Source organism: Pan troglodytes, chromosome 17 (genome assembly GCF_028858775.2).
Source record: "Pan troglodytes isolate AG18354 chromosome 17, NHGRI_mPanTro3-v2.0_pri, whole genome shotgun sequence".
NCBI lineage: Eukaryota > Metazoa > Chordata > Mammalia > Primates > Hominidae > Pan > Pan troglodytes.
Window position 1 is genome coordinate 67687061 of NC_072415.2, and position 21339 is coordinate 67708399.

At 46.9% G+C, this 21339-nt stretch overlaps 1 long non-coding RNA gene across 1 annotated transcript in view; it reads left to right on the plus strand.

Annotated features, from left to right (window-relative positions):
* Window positions 1-7474: 7474 nt before the first annotated feature.
* The window catches only part of LOC134808618 (uncharacterized), a 99443-nt gene continuing 85578 nt past the window's right edge, over window positions 7475-21339 (plus strand). Inside the window, exons 1-2 of the long non-coding RNA XR_010151953.1 lie at window positions 7475-7898; window positions 17014-17482. This is a non-coding gene — a long non-coding RNA (uncharacterized LOC134808618). The remainder of the gene's footprint in view (window positions 7899-17013; window positions 17483-21339) is intronic.

Sequence of the window (21339 nt, forward strand, 5' to 3'; positions counted from 1 at the left end):
CTGAATGAGCTTCATTCAGCGAGTTTGGGGACCGATTGCAGGGAGGGAGGGAGGGTCCTGGCCCTTGCTGGGCCCGAGACTTGAAGGGCTAGGCTGGGCTTCCCCGAGTCCGTTGTTCCCCGGGCTGCGATGGCGGTGGCTCCGGGCCCTGCCCCTGCCCCGCTGCGAAACATCCCGATTGCGCCGAGAGTCAGGCGCTGAGAGGGGTTTATCTGTGTCTTCAGATAAAGTACCTAATCTGAATGAGCTTCAGTTTTTCTATTTGTGAAAGATTATATAAATTCACTGCCCGGGCATGTAAGAGGTGCTAATAAAGGGTCTGTCATCATTTTCAACTTTTTTTTACTTTTTTGGTGGGCTTTTTTTTTTTTTTGGAGACTGGGTCTTCTCTGTTGCTCAGGCTGGAGTGCAGTGGTGCTATCATATAGCTCACTGCAGCCTCCAACTCCTGGGCTCAAGTGAGCCTCCCACTTAAGCCTCCCAAGTAGCTGGGACTATAGGTGCACGCCACCACGCCGGGCTTATTTTCTTTTTATTTTTGTGGAATACCAGAGTTTGTCCCTGAAGCAAAAGAAAACCCTTTTTTTTTATGAGAGGTCCTCAAAAAAATAACTCTATATATAGGTTCAGGGCCCATCAAGAATATGAACCAAGTCCGGGCACAGTGGCTCATGCTTGTTATCAATCCCAGCACTTTGGGAGGCTGAGGCGGGTGGATCACTTGAGGTCAGGAGTTGGAGACCAGTCTGGCCAACATGGTGAAACCCCGTGTCTACTCAAAATACAAAAATTAGCCGGATGTGGTGGCACGCGCCAGTAATCCCGGTTGCTCAGGAGGCTGAGGCAAGAAAATCACTTGAACCCGGGAGGCGGAGGTTGCAGTGAGCTGAGATCGCGCCACTGCACTCCAGTCTGGGTAACAGAGTGAGACTCCATCTCAAAAAAAAAAAAAAAGTACCAAATACTATTCCTAAGGAATATTTCACCCAATTTTATGAACTTTCCCTTTTCCTCTTTGCTGAATGTTTTCTGTTGGCTCATGGATTAGTATCAATTGCTACAAAGCAAATTTTCCCAAATCTTAGCAGCTTAAAACCCCGAACATTTATTACCTTAGCAGTTTCTTTTGAGACTGTCTCAGTTCTGTCGCCCAGGCTGGAGTGCAGTGGCGCGATCTCAGCTCACTGCAACCTCCGCCTACCGGATTCAAGAGATTCTCCTGCCTCAGCCTCCCGAGGAGCTGGGATTACAGACGTGTGCCACTACGCCCAGCTAATTTTTGTATTTTGAGTAGACATGAGGTTTCACCATGTTGGCCAGGCTGGTCTTGAACTCCTGACCTCAAGTGATCTGCTTGCCTCGGCCTCCCAAAATGCTGGGATTACAGGCCTGAGCCACCACGCCAGGCCCTACCTTGCACAGTTTCTGATGGTCAGGAATAAGGTAGTGGGTTAGCTGGAGGTCCTGGCTCAGGTCTCTCATGAATCATGCTGAGGGCAGGGTCTGTAGTCATCTGAAGGCTTGGGTGGGTGGGTATCTGCCTCCAGGCTCACTCACAAGCTGTGGTCAGAAAACCTTTCCTTGCCAGGTGGGCTCCCGATAGAGCTGCTAATGACACAGCCGCTGACTTCACCTAAAGCAAGTGATCAGAGAGAGAGAATATTAGTTACCTTTTATTTTATAATAAATTACCCCAAAACATCAAATGGCATTTGTTATCTCACATTTCTGTGGAATAGGTATCTGGGCACGGTTTAGCTGAGGACTCAGAGCTGAGTCCTTCCGGAGGCTGCAGTCAGCTTAACTTGAGATTCTTAAGTCTCACCTGGAGTGGATCCCCTTCCACACACACTCAGGTGGGTGTTGGCCAGAGGTCTCCCTCAATTCTTTCCACACGGGCCTCTTGCTTGGCTAAAGCCAGCAACCAAGATGGAAATTAGAACCTTTAGTTGCCTAATCTCACAAGGGATATATCCCAATACTTTTGCCATATTCGATTAATTAGGATCAAGTCACTTGGTCCAGCATACACTCAAAGGAAGGTTATTACACACTGGCATGGATGCCAGCAGCTGGGAATCATGGGCCGTCTTAGAAAGCTCCCTACTGCAGTGACCAAAACTGAGGCTGCAGTACCTTTTCTAACCTGACTTGTTAGGTGAAATGTCATTGTCTCTGCCATATTCTACTGGTCACACAGACCAGCCCTGGAGGTGAATGCCGGGAGGTGTTGCTCACTGGGTACCATCTTAGAGGCTGCCCACCATAGCCTGTCCAGATGAATTTCTCCACTTCATCCTGCTCTGCCCCAGAGGCTGACTCATGTGAACCACATCAATGGACTCCCTCGTTCTCTGACTCCTGGTCAGCTGCAGCCAATGGGGAACACTTGTGGAAGAACAGAGGTGGGATGTGAGGTTGGGGTCCTTATTCCCGTAGCTCCTCATTGTAGGCTGGCTGCATCCTCACTTGAGGGCCATCGCTCCTGCCAGGTTGCACTGAGAGATTCATCTGAACTGCCCTTCGGGAATTTAGTTTCATCTGATCGTTAAAACTGAATTTACTGGCCAGGCACGGTGGCTCACCTTTGTAATCCCAGCACTTTGGGAGGCTGAGGCGGGCAGATCACTTGAGGCCAGGAGTTCGAGACCAGCCTAGGCAACATGGCAAAACCCCGTCTCTATTAAAAATACAAAAATTATCTGGGTGTGGTGGCATGCTCCTGTAATCTAGCTACTCAGGAAGCTGAGGCAGGAGAGTTGCTTGAACCTGGGAGGTGGAAGTTCCAGTGAGCCAAGATCAGGCCACTGCATTCCAGCCTTGGTGACAGAGTGAGATTCTGTCTCAAAGAAAAAAAAAATTGAATTTACAAAGCAACATTCTGTTGTGAAATAAAAAGTGTATATAGGACTGTGCAAGCAGGTTGTACAAGAGGGTCATTTAAATTCCTACCCCCGCCTCAGTCTACACCTATAGACTCATAGGATTTCTCTATGTCAAGTTAGTGCAGGATGGAAAAAATGGGCCTAGTTGACATCTGCATAATATGCTGGCACATGCCAGACATGAACAGCCATTCTACTCTAGCCTTACTTAGGAGAAGCCCTAAAAAGACAGTGGGGAGGGTGGGCAAGGTGGCTCACACCTGTGATCCCAGCACTTTGGGAGGCCGAGGCGGGCTGATCACCTGAGGTCAGGAGTTTGAGAGCAGCCTGGCCAACATGGCGAAACCCCATCTCTACTAAAAGTACAAAAGTTAGCTGGGCATGGTGGCAGGCGCCTGTAATCCCAGCTACTCAGGGGGCTGAAGCAGGAGAATCGCTTGAACCCAGGAGGCGGAGGTTGTAGTGAGCCGAGATCACGCCACTGCATTCCAGCCTGGGCGACATGAAGGAGACTCCGTCACAAAAAAAAAAAAAAAAAAAAAAAAAGAAAAGAAAAGAAAAAGAAAAAAAGAAAAAAAAGAAAAAAAAAGAAGTGGTGAAGGGAAGTCATCTCAGATGGTGGAACTCTGAGCACTGTGCCTGGTCTTCCACTTCTCAGCTAAGTAGGGATGGCCTGAAGGACCAGGCTGGCAACAGTGGCTCACGCCTGTAATCCCAGCACTTTGGGAGGCCTAGGCGAGTGGATCACCTGAGGTTGGAAGTTCAAGACCAGCCTGACCAACAAGGAGAAACTCCGTCTCTACTAATAATACAAAAATTAGCTGGGTGTGGTGGGGCATACCTGTAATCCCAGCTACTCAGGAGGCTGAGGCACAAGAATCGCTTGAACCTGGGAGGCAGAGGTTGCAGTGAGCCAAGATTGCACCATTGCACTCCGGCCTACACAACAAGAGCAAAACTCCATCTCAAAAAAAAACAAAAAACAAACAAAAAAAGGACTGATGGACACTGGCTCACGGGTTGGCCAGTTGATCAGGGACTAAGAAAGAACAAGATTAAAGATTAGGTACAGGAGGTCTGCTGGGGATGTGGATGGACCTTTTTGAATGGGCACTGAATGTGAAGATTTATTGTCCTCTGCAAACATCTATCAGAAGGCATTCGGTATGTCATCTGTGGATGTTGGACTTTTCCTCCCAAAACATCTCAGTTCTTGCTCAAAGAGCCCATATGTGAAGTGGCTATAGTAACAGGATAGAGGCTATGCATGTGTTCAGCCTCATAAACTGCCCTTCGTCCTGGCTGATTTTGCTGGCCACTGTCACTGTTAAGTACCCAACCTGCCAACAGCAGAAGCCAACTTTGAGAAACTGACAGGACACGATTCTTTTTTTTCCTTTTTTCTCTATTCTTCTCTTTTTTTTTTTTTTTTTTTTTTTTTTTTTGAGACAGAGTCTTGCTCTGTTGCCCAGGGTGGAGTGCAGTGGCGCGATCTTGGCTCACTGCAACCTCTGCCTCCTGTGTTCAAGCAATTCTCCTGCCTCAGCCTCCTGAGTAGCTGGGACTATAGGCGCCCGCCACCACACCCAGCTAATATTTGTACTTTTAGTAGAGACAGGGTTTCACCATATTGGCCAGGCTGGTCTCTAATTCCTGACCTTGTGATCCCCCCGCCTCAGCCTCCCAAAGTGCTGGGATTATAGGCGTGAGCCACCGCACCTGGCCAGGACACGATTCTTTAGGGAGACCAGCTGGCCACTTGATGGCAAGTAAATTAGATCAGACTCCTGGAGGAGGCAGTAATATGCCTCCCAGGTATAGACTCAGTCTACACAGGGATGCGCCTTCTCTGCCTGCAGCACCCACATCTATGGACTTACAGAACGCTGCATGTGTCTTTATGGTATTCAGCATCTCTCACCCCAGGACACATTTTCAGTAAAGGAAGTGTGACAGTGAGCTCATACCTATGGAATTCAGTGGTCTAACCATGTTCTTTGTGTTAGATTATTATTTAAAATAATCAGACATGCTTCTGTGAACCCAGAAAATCAGAGACAGGTCTCAGTTAATTTAGAAAGTTTATTTTGCCAAGATTGAGGATGCATCCATGACACCGCCTCAGGAAGTCCTGACGACATGTGCCCAAGGTAGTCGGGCACAGCTTGCTTGTATACATTTTAGGGAGACACGAGACATCAATCAGTAGAAGAATTACATTGGTTAGGTCTGGGAAGGCAGGACAATTTGAAGCAAAGGCAGGAAGACTTGAAGCAGGGAGGGGGTTTCCAGGTCACAGATAAGTGAGACACAAATGGTTGCATTCTTTTGAGTTTCTGATTAGGCTTTCCAAAGGAGGCAAATAAGATGTGCATCTCTCTCAGTGAGCAGAGGGATAACTTTGAATAGAATGAGAGGCAGGTTTGTCTTAAGCAGTTTCCAGCTTGAGTTTTCCTTCGTAAAAAGGAAAATATTTTGGGGGTCCAAGATATTTTCCTTTCACACTCCCTTCTCCCATACAGAAGGAATATACTTCCCTGCTTCATTTCTGCTGGGCTTAGCCATGTGCATTTATTTTGGCCATAGGATATTGGCAGGTGTGATGCAAGCAAAGGTTTATAATGTGTTTGTGCAGTTGGACTTGTGTTCTTGCTTCTGCCATTGTTAGAGAAGCCGGGGCCTAGGAGGGCCAGAGTGACACCATTTTAAGTTCAGCTCCATCTTGAGACTAACAAGGCACACTCCTTGCCAGTCACAACCCATGGTCATAAGATGTTTACAGTTGAGAAAACAGCCTAAAGATACCTGCAAGGACACAATCCTGTAACAACAGAAAGACCAGATGTCCCAATACCCGTAATATATGCTTTCAAGATAATTATAGTTATGCTTTAATGTACTTATACACTAAAATGTCAAGGAGAGTTTTCTTTAAATCAATAAAATAATAAATTTTGTCATGCTGTCAGCCCACATGCACAAAGACACAGCTTAGTTTAGCCTTTACATAGACAAAACCCCTATATATCAAAATTTTTTTTTTTTCAGACAGAGTCTCGCTCTGTCTCCCAGGCTGGAGTGCTGTGGCGCAATCTCGGCTCACTGCAAGCTCCACCTCCCGGGTTCACCCATTCTCCTGCCTCAGCCTCCCAAGTAGCTGGGACTACAGGTGCCCACCACCACAGCCGGCTAATTTTTTGTATTTTTAGTAAAGATGGGGGTTTTACCGTGTTAGCTAGGATGGTCTCGATCTCCTGACCTCGTGATCTGCCCGCCTCGGCTTCCCAAAGTGCTGGGATTAGGCGTGAGCCACCGCACCCGGCCTATATATGAAAAATTTAAAATGGCCGGGCGCAGTGGCCCAGCACTTTGGGAGGCCGAGGCGGGTGGATCACCTGAGGTCAGGAGTTTGAGACCAGCCTGGCCAACATGGCGAAGCCCTGTCTCTACTAAAACTACAAAAATTCGCCAGGCGTGGTGGCGGGCGCCTGTAATCTCAGCTACTCAGGAGGCTGAGGCAGGAGAATTGCTTGAACCCAGGAGGCAGAGGTTGCAGTGAACCGAGATTGTGCCATTGCACTCCAGCCTGGGCAATAGAGCAAGAGTCCATCTCAAAAAAAAAGAAAAGAAAAGAAAAGAAAAAGCTAAAACAAAGACGGGGCATTCCTTTGCTTGCTTCCTAAGGACGCCCTACTCTGTAATGGAGGCGCTTTCAATAAACTCTCACCATACCCTGCAACTTGTCTTGAATTCCTTCCTGCGTGTAATTCAGGAGGCCTCTCTTGGGGTCTGGATCAAGACCGCTTTTTCTGTGAACAACCACCATGAGAAGAACACGCCCTGACTGACCCACTGGTCCAAGGAAGCTGAGACATGGAGAAGACAGGGACCCAATCTTCAGCTTGGAGACACGTCCAGCTGAACTCAGCCCACATCAGTGACCTGCAGATGCATAAGTGAGAATAAACGATTGTTGGGTTACGCCTCTGAGTTTGGGAGGCATTTTGTTACACCTCTTTAGTGTGGCAATAGTTGACTAATAATACATGCTCTATTATCCAGAAGTGTGTGGCTTAAAATAATAGTTGAATGACCAGGTGCGGTGGCTCAGGCCTGTAATCTCAACATTTTGGGAGGCCATGGTGGGAGGATCACATGAGGCCAGGAGTTCAAGACCAGCCCGGGCAACATAGTGGGACCCCCGTCTCCATAAAATTTTTAAAAAATTAGCCTGGCGTGGTGGGCGCACGCCTGTAGTCCCAGCTACTCGGGACGGCCAGAATGAACGGCATTGTTCGTCTGTCTCTTCATTCTGATACTGGCCAGCAAGGGGTGGCCTCCCCCTGCGGTCCTTGCTGTTAGGTCCCTGCGCCCCCTCAGCTTTGCGCTGAAGGTCGCTTTACCGGACCCCACATCGCTCTACCAGGCGCAGGATGAGCGTCTCTGTTCTTTTAATGTGGCGTCCCCCACAGGCCACCGTACCAGGCCGCCGGTCCGGGGGTTAGGGCACTTGACGCCGGCGCCGCCATGTTGTCTCCGGGCCACTTCCGCGTTTCTGGCGCGTGGTCTTGCATTTCCTACTTGGTCCTGTTCGTGGCGCCGCGCCTCCGGGTGTTGGGGAGTCCGGGATGATGGGGAGTCCTGGGCTCGCCCTAGTCGCGGGGACACCGCCTTCCAGGAGCTGTCACCAGGCAAACTCACAGACATCTTCAAAGAGGCTTCTTGGACATTCTGCTTTTTGCTCCTCATAACAGACTTCGGAAAGAGAACAGGCAAACATCACTGCGGGCGCCTCTAGGGCTCGTTTCCCTGTCCCAGTACCGGGAATCGGGGAGGGGTCCAAGCAGAGTTCACTTAGTTAACAAATCAGTGAAGCAGTTGGAAAATCTCAGTTATATTTTAAATGAGATCGAGGGCGGTGACTCACGCCTGTAATCCCAGCACTTTGGGAGGCCGAAGCGGAGGTGGAGGGTCGCTTGAGGCCAGGAGTTCGAGACCAGCCTGGGCAACGTGGTGAGCCACCCCCGCCCCCGCCCCTCTATAAAAAATACAAGAATTAGCCGGGCTTATTGGCATGGGATTGTGGTCCCAGCTACTTAGGAGGCTGAGGCGGGAGGTCGCTTGAGCCATGGAGGTCGAGGCTGCACTGAGCTGTGATCACGCCACTGCACTCCAGCCTGAGGCTACGGAGAGAGACCCTGTCTCTAATTAATAAATAAATTATAGATAGATGCAATAAAAAATAAAATTGGCTTGTAAACGGCAAACTAAAAGTGGAAATTATCATTACAATGAAAATATTAATTTGAGGAACCGAAAACTTAACTTTCCTTTTCCTGTAGTTAAGTTTAAGCACTTAGATTTGCTTCAGTGATTCCCAGGCTTCGTGATTGCAAGCTGCTTGCTTGTAAGCACCTTGTCTCTCACTAAAAAAAATTACAATTATTTTAAAGTCCCGCTGGATGCTCATTCTTTAAGGAGGGTGAACAATGGTAACTCCTGTACAGTTAGAGCTCTGAATGAAGCCAGATACGTTCCATAGATCACAGAACTCATTTTCTGGCTTGGTGAGCCTGGTCAAGTTTCTTAACCTTTCTGAGCCACAGATGTTTCAATTATAAAGTGATAATAACCCTTCACTGGGAAGGTTATTGTGAGGATAATATGAGATCAACTATACCAAAATATGCCTAACATGTACTTGACATCCAGTAAGCTTTCTGAATTAGGATATAAATGGCATTAATGGTTAATCATTGTTATTCTTTTGTTCCATGATATGCATGAGTAACAACTTGAAGCCTTCAAACTGCTGAGAGCTGCTTGGTGGACCTCTTCTCTCAATTTGCCCTTCCCACTAAACCCGTCTTCCCTCAACAGTGGGCTTTCTGGTCAGCATTTCAGAATGTCTCAAACCGTAGGTCCTTCCCACAGCCCCAAATCTCAGCAAATGACCAGTCTCTTGCTTCAAGCTATTAAATGGATGCTGTCTGACAGCCCTCCCTTGAAACCTGCAAACTCTCGTGCTTTGGCATCCATCCTTTCCCTCTAGTGCAATGCAAGTCACATCCTCCCTCTGGCTAACCTCTCCACCCATCTTCTGGATTCCCCACACCTCTCCAATCTAATCTTCACACTCCAGCCAGGGCGAACACTTACAAATATAAACACAGTCATTTCATTCTCTATCTAGCAACCTTCCATGGACTTCCTTTTGCTCTCAGGGTTCACCTCAACATCCTTACAGGCTTTCCAGGCTGTGTATGCTCTGGCTTACCACTGCTTCTTATTTTTATTTATTTATTATTATTATTTTTTTGAGACGGAGTTTTGCTCTTGTTGCCCAGGCTGGAGTGCAATGGAGCGATCTCGGCTCACCGCAACCTCCGCCTCCTAGGTTCAAGTGATTCTCCTGCCTCAGTCTCCCAAGTAGCTGGGACTACAGGCATGCGCCACCATGCCCAGCTAATTTTGTATTTTTTTTTTTTTTTTTTTGAGACGGAGTCTCGCTCAGTCGCCCAGGCTGGAGTGCAGTGGCGCGATCTCGGCTCACTGCAAGCTCCGCCTCCCGGGTTCACGCCATTCTCCTGCCTCAGCCTCCCGAGTAGCTGGGACTACAGGCGCCCGCTACCACGCCCGGCTAATTTTTTGTATTTTTAGTAGAGATGGGGCTTCTCCATGTTGGTCAGGCTGGTCTTGAACTCTCGACCTCAGGTGATCCGCCTGCCTCGGCTTCCCAAAGTGCTGGGATTACAGGCGTGAACCACCACACCCGACTATTTTTTATTTGTTCTTTTGAGACAGGGGTGATCCTCCCACCTCAGCCTCAAAAGTAGCTGGGACTACAGGCACACACCATCACACCTGGCTAATTTTTTTTTTTTTTTTTTTGTGGAGACGGGGTTTGGGGGTTTTGCCTTGTTGCCCAGGTTGGTCTCGAACTCCTGGGCTCAAGGGATATGCCCACCTTAACCTCTCAAAGTGTTAGGATTACAGGTGTGAGCCACTGCGCCCAGCCCTATTGCTTTTTAAAGGTACAATTAACTTTAGCCCAGGCTAGCTTTTTCACTGAATTGATCTGGGTACGATGTGGGATTTGGGATAGCTGTTAAGAAAGGTGAAGACAGAGTCAAACAGAGAAAAACATTTTCTCTATAGAGGTGGGGAAACTTTCAGAGCAGAATTAATTGTGTCCTCTAAAAGCAATGAAGTCCTCTTGGTTAGTTTGAAGAACGATCATGTATCAGTTTATAGGAATTGAGACTTTTTTTTTTTTTTTGAGATGAAGTCTTTCTCTGTCCCCCAGGCTGGGGTGCAATGGCATGATCTCAGCTCACTGCAACCTCCACCTCCCAGGTTCAAGCAATTCTCCTGTCTCAGCCTCCCAAGTACCTGGGATTACAGGCGCCTGCCACCACGTCTGGCTAATTTTTGTATTTTTAGTAGAGATGGGGTTTCACCATGTTGGACAGGCTGGTCTTGAACTCCTGACCTCAAGTGATCCGCCTGCATTGGTCCCCCAAAGTGCTGGGGTTACAGGCGTGAGCCACCATGCCCGGCCGGAGTTGAGACTCCTAAGGGGTCTCGGGGGGTCTCAGAAGCTCAGCTGATGATATCTTAATCAGGTTTGGGTTTTTTTTTTTTTTTCTGTTAGAACAGGTCATAAAAATACTTTCACCCCAAGCCACAAAATCCTATAAAATAGCTCAGTCTTTGACAAATACAGTAAATATAAAAGAGCCCTTTTGAGTTTCTATTTACTCAAGATGTTTGCAGTGATAAAATCTTGATATAAGTTTTCTAGAATCTTGAACCTTCAAAGCTCCTTTAGAAACAGTCCTTTGTGTTGTTTTTATTAAACTCTTCAATGAACACAAAGTTTTTATGTTGTTCACACAAAATTTAAATAAGGAAGCTGAAGGTAGGTGGGAACCCCCAAATGGATGGTAATAGAAAACCTCCTATAGCATTTCCATAGACTGGTTTATTCATTATGCAGCTTGGCTCAGCAGAACCATTTTATAATGAAACTGCAAGATGACTCCCAGTGGGCAAATCAACCTCTATTCTAAAGGTTGATTCTTATCAACTGGGAGAATTGATTCCTGATGAGAAATGCTAGACTAAAAAACCCTCCCACATTCACTTCACAAGCCAGATCCAATATCTTTAATCCTCTTATGGAAAAGAAACAAGGAGACATTTCAGGGCTTACAACAGCCTTCCAGAATAATTGCAATAGTCTCACAGCATCAGGGGCCAAAGGAATATTGACATCTTTCCAACTGGAAATCATAAACCGGTTATCTGGAGTGAGACAATCTATATCTTAAACTTGGCCAGAGCACCTTGGATTTTTTTTTTTTTTTTTTTTTTTTTTTTTGACGGAGTCTTGCTCTGTCGCCCAGGCTGGAGGGCAGTGATGTGATCTTGGCTCACTGCAACCTCCGCCTCCTGGGTTCAAGCGATTCTCCTGCCTCAGCCTCCCCGTAGCTGGGACTATAGGCATGCGCCACCATGCCTGGGTAATATTTTTGTACTTTTAGTAGAGACAGGGTTTCACCATGTTGATCAGGCTGGTCTCCAACTCCTGACCTCAAATGATCCACCCACCTCAGCCTCTCAGCGTGCTGGGATTACAGGTGTGAGCCACCGCGCCAGGCCAGCACCTTGGATTTTAACCACCATCCTAGATCAGGAAGTTTAAATTTCTCTCCATGTTAAAATTTTCCTTCCTCGTATTGTTAATACATTACTATTTGATTAATACAAATTACTATTTGTTAATACAAATACATTCTATTTGATTCAGGTTTTGAAGCAAAATTCCTGATAATTTTAAAACTATGAGAGTTATTTCTTTCTATGCATCTTATTGCTGAGGTCATCTTAGCTGATCATTAATTGGACAATATAGTGGTAAATCCATACTGGTCTTTGACTCTGAAAACATTCTTTCAAATTCCATTGGTGCTTTCCACTGTTTTGACACGACTTTAAGATGTTACCCAGACTCTTCTGAGCGCAAAGAATATGTGTGTGCATATAAATGGCCTAACAAAACACACCACTCTGTCTATAGCCATGAACAGGAAGTCCCCATCTCTGGGCACTGCCAGTCACCCAAGAGGACAATGTGAAGAGCTGGGGTTGCTGCTCTAGGGAGAAGCTTGTGGGCTTGGGCAAGTTTCAGTTTGGGAGGCTTTGTGACTTAAGCAGGAAAAATATTAACTCAGATTACTCCCTTTGGCCTAAAAATCATTTCTATTTTTTATTGTTTAATTTTTGAAATAGAAAATGTATTCATATGGTTCAATATTTTTAAAGTATGAAAAGATAATTCAATATTTAAAAGTCTCACTCCTCATAACAACTGTAGTCTCTTTTTTTTTTTTTTTGAGACGGAGCCTCACTGTGTCACCCAGGCTGGAGTGCAGTGGCGTGATCTCGGCTCACTGCAACCTCTGCCTCCCGGGTTCAAGTGATTCTCTGCCTCAGCCTCCCGAGTAGCTGGGATTGCAGGCATCTGCCACCACGTCCGGCTAATTTTTATATTTTTAGTAGAGACGGGGTTTCACCATGTTGGCCAGGCTGGTCTCGAACTCCTGACCTGGTGATCCACCCGCCTCAGCCTCCCAAAGTACTGGGATTACAGGCGTGAGCCACCGCGCCTGCCCTACTAGTCTCTTTTATATCTAGAGATTCTTGTTGAAAATATGACTATATTCCTCTAAATCTACCTCCTTTATTCCTTCCCTTAAAACGGCCTTTTTTTTTTTTTTAGGCATAAATAATATACAACAGCCTGGGCACTGTGGCTCATGCCTGTAATCCCAGCACTTTGGAAGGCTGAGGTGGGCAGATCGCCTAAGGTCAGGAGTTCAAGACCAGCCTGGCCAACACGGTAAAACCCCATCTCTACTGAAAATACGAAAATTAGCTGGGCATGGTGGCGCATGCCTGTAATCCTAGCTACTCAGGAGGCTGAGGCAGGAGAATCTCTTGAACCTGGGAGGCAGAGGTTGCAGTGAGCCAAGATTGTGCCCCTGCACTCCAGCCTGGGCAACAGAGACCGCATCTCAAAAGGAAAAAAATATATATGACAAAGTGTACATATTTAAAATGTGCAATTTGATATGTTTTAACATATGTGTATACCTGTGAAACCATCACCATAATTGGGGTTAGGGAAAAAAATCCATCACCCCAAAAAGTTTTCTTTTTTGTTTTTTGAGACAGAGTCTTGCTCTGTTGCCCAGGCTGGAGTGCAGTGGCCTGATCTTGGCTCACTGCAAGCTCCCCTTCCCAGGTTCATGCCATTCTCCTGCCTCAGCCTCCCGATTAGCTAGGACTACAGGCACCCACCACCATGCTCGGCTAATTTTTTGTATTTTTAGTAGAGACGGGGTTTCATCGTGTTAGCCAGATGGTCTCGATCTCCTGACCTCGTGATCCACCCGCCTCAGCCTCCCAAAGTGCTAGGATTACAGGCGTGAGCCACCGCGCCTGGCCTACCAAAAAGTTTTCTAATGTATTTCCCTAGTGACTAATGATGTTGAGCATCTTCTCATGTGCATTTTTGCTTTACCTGTATCTTCTCTGTTGAAGTATCTGTTCAGATCTTTTGTGAGGACAAGGTACGGGGTTCCAGGTAGGGATCCAAGTTCATTTTTTCGCATGTGGATATCAAATGTCCCGGCACCATTTATTGAGATGGCCATCCTTTCTCTACCTCATCGCTTTTGTAACCTTGTTCAATATCAGTTGTCCATTGATGTATGGATTTATTTATGGACTCTATTAGGTTCCATTGATCTATCTGCTCTCTTTAAGCCAATACTATGCTGTTTTGATTGCTATAGCTTTATAACAATTTTCTCTTTTTTGGCCCTAATTTCACATTTATTTTATTTTTAAAATTTTGACTTTTATTATAGACTAAAGGGTATATGTGCAGCTTTGTTGCATGGGTAAATCGCATGACTCTGAGGCTTGAGGTCCCAGCGATCCTGTCCCCCAGGCAGTCAGCATAGTACTTAACTAGTCGTTCTTCAGCCCATGCTGGTAACAACTTTCAAAATCAAGTAGTGTTCTTCCTCCAACTTTGTTTTTCTTCTGCAGAGTTATTTTGGCTATTTTAGGTCCTTTGCATTTCCAGATGAATTTGAGAATCAGCTTATCAATTTTTACCAAAAAAAGAATCTCATGGGATTTCAATTGGAATTGCATTGACTCTACACATCAATTTAATTGCCTCCTCTTGTTTCTTTTTTATATGAAAGGTTGTCCCCCTACACACAGTTCTGCACCTGGCTCTTCACACTCCGCAATGAATGGAGATCTTTCATTCTTCTCCCTTAGCTCCCATTATAGTTTCATTGTATCCTTTTGTTGGGATGGAACTTATTTCATTTAACTGTAGTGAAACTGATGGATTGCTAGCTTACTGCTGATATTTTGCTATTACAAACAGTGCTGCAGTATAATCACTGTACGTGTCATTTCCCTTGTGGGCAAATATATCTGCAGGATGAATTTGAGAAGTGTGATTGCCAGGTCAAAGGGAATATACACCTAACATTTTAATGGCAAGGGCCAGGTGCGGTGGCTCACGCCTGTAATCCCAGCATTTTGGGAGGCTGAGGCGAGCGGATCACAAGGTCAGGAGATTGAGACCATCCTGGCTAACACGGTGAAACCCCATCTCTACTAAAAAAAATACAAAAAATTAGCCGAGTGTGGTGGCACGTGCCTGTAGTCCCAGCTACTTGGGAGGCTGAGGCAGGAGAATAGCTTGAACCTGGGGGGCAGAGGTTGCAGTGAGCTGAGACTGCGCCACTGCACTCCAGCCTAGGTAACAGAGCTAAACTCCATCTCAAAAAAAAAAAAAAATTAATGGTTATGGCTAAATCCTTTCCTAGAGTTTCATTAATTTATATACTTTTCATTAATACATTAGAAGGCTTGTTTTGCCATAGCCTTAACAGTGCATTACCAAACTTTCTTGTTTTTGCCAAATTGATAGGTGAAGATGGCCTATCAAAATCATTTTGATTTTCACTTCTTTATTTCAGGTAAGTTTAAACATTGTTTCATGTGTTTAAGAGCCATTTGTATTTCTTTTTTTTTTTTGAGATGGAGTCTCGCTCTGTTGCCCGGGCTGGAGTGCAGTGGCGCAATCTCAGCTCACTGCAAGCTCCGCCTTCCGGGTTCACGCGATTCTCCTGCCTCAGCCTCCCGAGTAGCTGGGACTACAGGCACCCGCCACCACACCTTGACAGGGTTTCACCATGTTAGCCAGGATGGTCTCGATTTCCTGACCTCGTGATCCGCCTGCCTCAGCCTCCCAAAGTGCTGGGATTACAGGCGTGAGCCACCGCACCCAGCTATATTTCTTTTTTTGAGACAGAGTCTGGCTCTGTTTCCCAGGCTGGAGTGCAGTGGTGCAATCTCAAATCACTGCAACCTCCACCTCCTAGGTTCAAGTGATTCTCCTGCCTCAGCCTCCCTCGTAGCTGGGACTATAGTTACACACCCAGCTAATTTTTGTATTTTTAATGGAGACAGGGTTTCACCATGTTGGCCTGGCTGGTCTCAAACTCCTGGCCTCAAGTGATACGCCCACCCTGGCCTTCCAAAGTGCTGGGATTACAGGGATGAGCCACCGCACCCTGCCCCATTGTATTTCCTTTTCTCTGACTTTTTGTTTTCACAACCTTGGCTGCTATGGTCTGAAGGTTTGTGCCCCCTTAAAATTCATATGCTGAAATCCTAACCTCCAAGGTGATACTAGGAGGTGGAGACATTCAGAGGTGATTAAATCAGGAGGGATTACGTCTTTATAAAATAGTCCTGAAGGAGCTTGTTGGCCCCTTCCACCATGTAAAGACACAGTCAGAAGGCACCATTTGTGAACCAGAAAGCATTTCCTCAGTAGGCACCAAATCTGTCAGCCCCTTGACCTAAGAGTTCCTAGCTTCTGCTAGAACTGTGAGAAAAAATTTCTGTTGCTTATATAAACCACGCAGTTTGTGGTATTTTGTCATAGCAGCCTGAACTAAGACTTGCACACTTTTTCTCCATTTTGCCATCTTTGCTTATACCTTTTTTCTTTTTCTTTTTTTTTTTTTTTTGCCATAATGGAGGTTTTAAAAATATTTATGCATTTGAAATTACTAGCCTTTCCTTTGAGGCTTTAGATTTTTAGTCTTAATTAGAAAGTCTTTCCCCACTCCAGTATTTGAATTTCCTCGTGATTTTCTTCAAGTACTTTGATGAGTTTTTTTTTCTTTTACATTGAAATCTCTTCATTATTTGGAGCCTATTCTACTACAGTGCATGATATCTAATTTGTTTCCCTGTTGTCTCAACACCATCTATTTAAAAGTCCATCTTTCCCCCCACCCACCTTTGATGCCACTTTATATAGTAAATGTTCATGTGTTTGAGGCTATTTCTGGATTTTTCTGTTCTGTTCCATGGAATGTCTGTGTAATCATGCATCAGAACCACACTACTGAAACTGTTTTTCAAATTATAATATGGCGTAATATCTGGTAGGAGTAGTCTCGCCTCATTGCTTAGTTTTCTGACATTAATTTTTCCATATGAACTTTAGAATCAGCCTATTACAGGAAACTGTTTGCATTTTTATGAGGATTATTTGCCATTTTTAAGTTATTGTAGGAAGAATCAACCCTTTCTAGTGTGATTTTTTTTTCTGTTTTTCTTTGAGACAGAGTCTCACTTTGTCACCCAGGCTGGAGTGCAGTGATGCAATCTCAGTTTACCACAACCTCTGCCTCCTGGATTCAAATGATTCTCCTGCCTCAGCCTCCCGAGTAGCTGGGATGACAGGTGCATGCCACCACGCATGGCTAATTTTTGTATTTTTAGTAGAGATGGGGTTTCACCATGTTGGCCAGTCTAGTCTCCAACTCCTGACCTCAGGTGATCTGCCTGCCTCAGCCTCCCATAGTGCTGGGATTACAGGATTACACGGTGGTGCCCGGCCTCAGTTTTGACGACTTTCCCTGATGACTAATGATGTTGAGCATCTGTTCATATGCTTATTGACCATTTATATCTTTTTTTTTTTTTAAGATGGAGTTTCTCTCTTGTTTTCCAGGCTGCAGTACAGTGGCGTGATCTCGGCTCACTGCAACCTCCACCTCCCAGGTTCAAGCGATTCTCCTGTCTCAGCCTCACGAGTAGCCGGGATTACAGGCACATGCCCCCATTCCCAGCTAATTTTTGTATTTTTAGTAGTGACGGGGTTTCATCATATTGGTCAGGCTGGTCTCAAACTCCTGACCTCAGGTGATCCGCCTCGGCCTCCCAAAGTGTTGGGATTACAGGCGTGAGCCACCCACTATATCTCTTGTTCGGAGGAATATCTAATCAAGAAAATCATTTTTACTGTTTTTTTTTTTTGGTTTGTTCGTTTTTTTCCTCTGAGATGGAGTTTCACTCTTGTTGCCCATCCTGGAGTACAATGGCGCGATCTCGGCTCACTTCAACCTCCGCCTCCCAGTGCGTCCGGAATTGGTGGGTTCTTGGTCTCACTGACTTCAAGAATGAAGCCGCGCACCCTCACGGTGAGTGTTACAGTTCTTAAAGGCGGCGTGTCCGGAGTTTGTTCCTTCTGATGTTCAGATGCGTTCGGAGTTTCTTCCTTCTGGTGGGTTCATGGTCTCGCTGGCTTCAGGAGTGAAGCTGCAGACCTTCGTGGTGAGTGTTACAGCTGTTAAGGTGGCGCGTGTGGAGTTGTTCATTCCTTCCGGTGGGTTCGTGGTCTCGCTAGCTTCAGGAGTGAAGCTTCAGACCTTCACGGTGAGTGTTACAGCTGTTAAGGTGGCGCGTGTGGAGTTGTTCATTCCTTCCGGTGGGTTCGTGGTCTCGCTAGTTTCAGGAGTGAAGCTTCAGACCTTCACGGTGAGTGTTACAGCTGTTAAGGTGGTGCGTCTGGAGTTGTTCGTTCCTTCCGGTTGGTTCGTGGTCTCGCTAACTTCAGGAGTGAAGCTTTAGACCTTCACGGTGAGTGTTACAGCTCATAAAGGCAGTGTGGACCCAAAGAGTGAGCAGTGACAAGATTTATTGCAAAGATGAAAGAACAAACCTCCCACAGTGTGGAAGGGGACCCCAGTGGGTTGCCTCCACTGGTTCGGGCAGCCTGCTTTTATTCTCTTATCTGGCCCCACCCACATCCTGCTGATTGGTCCATTTTACAGAGAGCTGATTGGTCCATTTTACAGAGAGCTGATTGGTCCATTTTACAGGAGAGCTGATTGGTCTGTTTTGACAGGGTGCTGATTGGTGTGTTTACAATCCCTGAGCTAGACACAAAAGTTCTCCACATCCCCACTAGATTAGCTAGATACAGAATGTCTACACAAAGGTTCTCCAAGTCCCCACCGGAGTAGCTATAGAGTGTCGATTGGTGCATTCACAAACCTTGAGCTAGACACAGGGTGCTGATTGGTGTGTTTACAAACCTTGAGCTAGATACAGAGTGCCCATTGGTGTATTTACAATCCGTTAGCTAGACATAAAGGTTCTCCAAGTCCCCACCAGAGTAGCCAGATAGAGTGTGGATTGGTGCATTCACAAACCCTGAGCTAGACACAGGGTGCTGATTGGTGTGTTTACAAACCTTGAGCTAGATACAGAGTGCTGATTGGTGTATTTACAATCCCTTAGCTAGACATAAAGGTTCTCCAAGTCCCCACTAGACTCAGGAGCCCAGCTGGCTTCACCCAGTGGATCCTGCACCAGGGCTGCAGGTGGAGCTGCCTGCCAGTCCCGCACCCTGCGCCTGCACTCCTCAGCCCTTGGGTGGTCGATGGGACTGGGCGCTGTGGAGCAGGGGGTGGTGCTGGTCAGGGAGGCTTGGGCCTCGCAGGAGCCCACCACGTGGGGGAGGCTCAGCCATGGCAGGCTGCAGGTCCCGAGCCCTGCCCCGCGGGGAGGCAGCTAAGGCCCAGGGAGAAGTCAAGCATAGCAGCTGCTGGCCCAGGTGCTAAGCCCCTCACTGCCCGGGCCGGCGGGGCCCACTGGCTGCTGGAGCGTGGGGCCCGCGGACACCCACGCCTACCCAGAACTCACGCTGGCCCGCAAGCACCGCGTGCAGCCCGGTTCCCACCCACGCCTCTCCCTCCACACCTTCCTGCAAGCTGAGGGAGCCGGCTCCGGCCTTGGCCAGCCCAGAAAGGGGCTCCCACAGTGCAGCGGTGGGCTGAAGGGCTCCTCAAGCACCGCCAGAGTAGGCGCCAAGGCCGAGGAGGCGCCGAGAGCGATTGAGGGCTGTCAGCATGCTGTCACCTCTCACCGGGTTCAAGCGATTCTCCTGCCTCAGCCTCCCCAGTAGCTGGAATTACAGACGTGCGCCACCACACTCGGCTAATTTTTATTTTTAGTAGAGACGGGATTTCTCCATGTTGGTCAGGCTGGTCTTGAACTCCCAGCCTCAGGTGATCTGCCCGCCTGGGCCTCCCAAAGTGCTGGGATTACAGGTATGAGCCACTGCACCCAGCCTTTACTGTATTTTTTAGCAGAAAGAAAATGATTGCATTACAGTGGTTATTTTTAAGGGCCCCAACCTCCACTTTGTCCTGAGATCTACGTTGTGTTGTTTTCAGTGTTTTAACAGGCCTTTTTATTTTTATAAATGCCCCAGAAGTTGTAGCGCAGCCCTAACTTTCTAGCAGGACTTTTAGAAGCTGACAATTTTCCTAAGTTTCATTCATATCACATGAAGGCAGCAATTGTTAAAATATATTTAGATTCCATTAGGGTACATTTTGCTATCACATTGAAGTCTCTCAAGAATCATTTTATTCCCATCAGATGTCATTACTGAGCAGTTTCTAGTGCTGAACATGACTAAGAACCTTTAGGTGGTGCTCTTTGATTAAAAACGTTTATCCCTCAAACAACTTAAATACAGTAGTATATTGCAGGAAAAAGTGACCTTTATTTTTTTAGGGATGATCTCCCAGGTCTGCTCAATTTTTCTGCCATTACTATTGCAGAGGCTAATAATTTGCCCATCTCCTCCCAGCCCAAGCACCCCAAGACTGATACTTTTCTATCACCTGCTGCTAATTTTGCCTCCCAAAGAGTCTCCCATCTCGACGCAGAGAGAACCTTCTTAGTGGGGTCACAGCTTCCCTTGCGTCCAAGAGCTGTCTGTCCCACAGCCTGGTCAGACTCCCACAGCCTTGTCAGACTCCCACGGCCTCAAACCCCAGGTTTGCCACTCACTTCCTCACTCACTCCTCTTTGCTCATTTTTCTGCCAACGATTCGTCATGTATTTCCAGGACTATCTGCTCACTTCTCACCCCTTACTTTTTTTGTTTTGTTTTTTGAGACGGAGTCTCGCTGTCACCCAGGCTGGAGTGCAGTGTCACAATCTCAGCCCACTGCAACCTCCACCTCCCAGGTTCAAGTGATTCTCCTGCCTCAGCTTCCCAAGTAGCTAGGATTACAGGTGTGCACCACCACGCCGGGCTGCTTTTTTTTATTCTTAGTAGAGATGGGGTTTCACCATGTTGGCCATGCTGGTCTCGAACTCCTAACCTCAGGTGACCCACCACCTTGGCCTCCCAAAGTGCTGGGATTACAGGTATGAGCCACCGTGCCCAGCCCCAGTCCTTACTTTTGGTTGAGGGTTACCTTTCCTTTCATTCTGGCTAAAGAGTTGAGGTCAGTTGGAAAAACCCAGACTCAATCTTCCTTTTTTTTTTGGAGAGAGTCTCACTCCATTGCCCAGGCTGGAGAACAGTAGCACAATCATGGCTCACTGCAACCTCTGCTTCCTGGGTTCCAGCAATTCTCCTGCCTCAGCTGCCAGAGTAGCTGGGATTACAGGTGTGCACCACCTCACCCGGCTAATTTTTGTATTTTTAGTAGAGACGGGGTTTCGCCATGTTGGCCAGACTGGTCTCAAACTCCTGGCCTCAAGTGACCTGCCCACCTCAGCCTCCTAAAGTGCTAGGATTATAGGCATGAGCCACCATGCCTGGCTGATCTCCCTAACTCTAAATCTTTACCCCTCTGTCTCTAAAGTCTGGCCACCTTTTTAATTCTTTTAGAGACAGAGTCTTGCTCTCACCCAGGCTTCAGTACAGTGGCATAATCATAGCTCACTGCAGCCTCAAACTCCTGGGCTCAAGTGATCCTCCCACCTAAGCCTCCCAAGCAGCAGGGACTACAGGCACATGCCACTACACTGAGATGTTTTTTTTTGAAAAGACAGAGTCTTGCTGTGTTGCCCAGGCTGGTCTCAAACTCCTGGCCTCAAGTGATTCTCCTGCCTCAGCCTTCCAAAGTACTGGGATTACAGGCGTGAGCCACAGTGCCCGGTCCTGATCACCTTTTCTCCATCACTTCTTCCCTAACACTTAGTTTCCCTGTCCCTGACTTTCTCACTACTAAAGGACCCCTGCATTCCT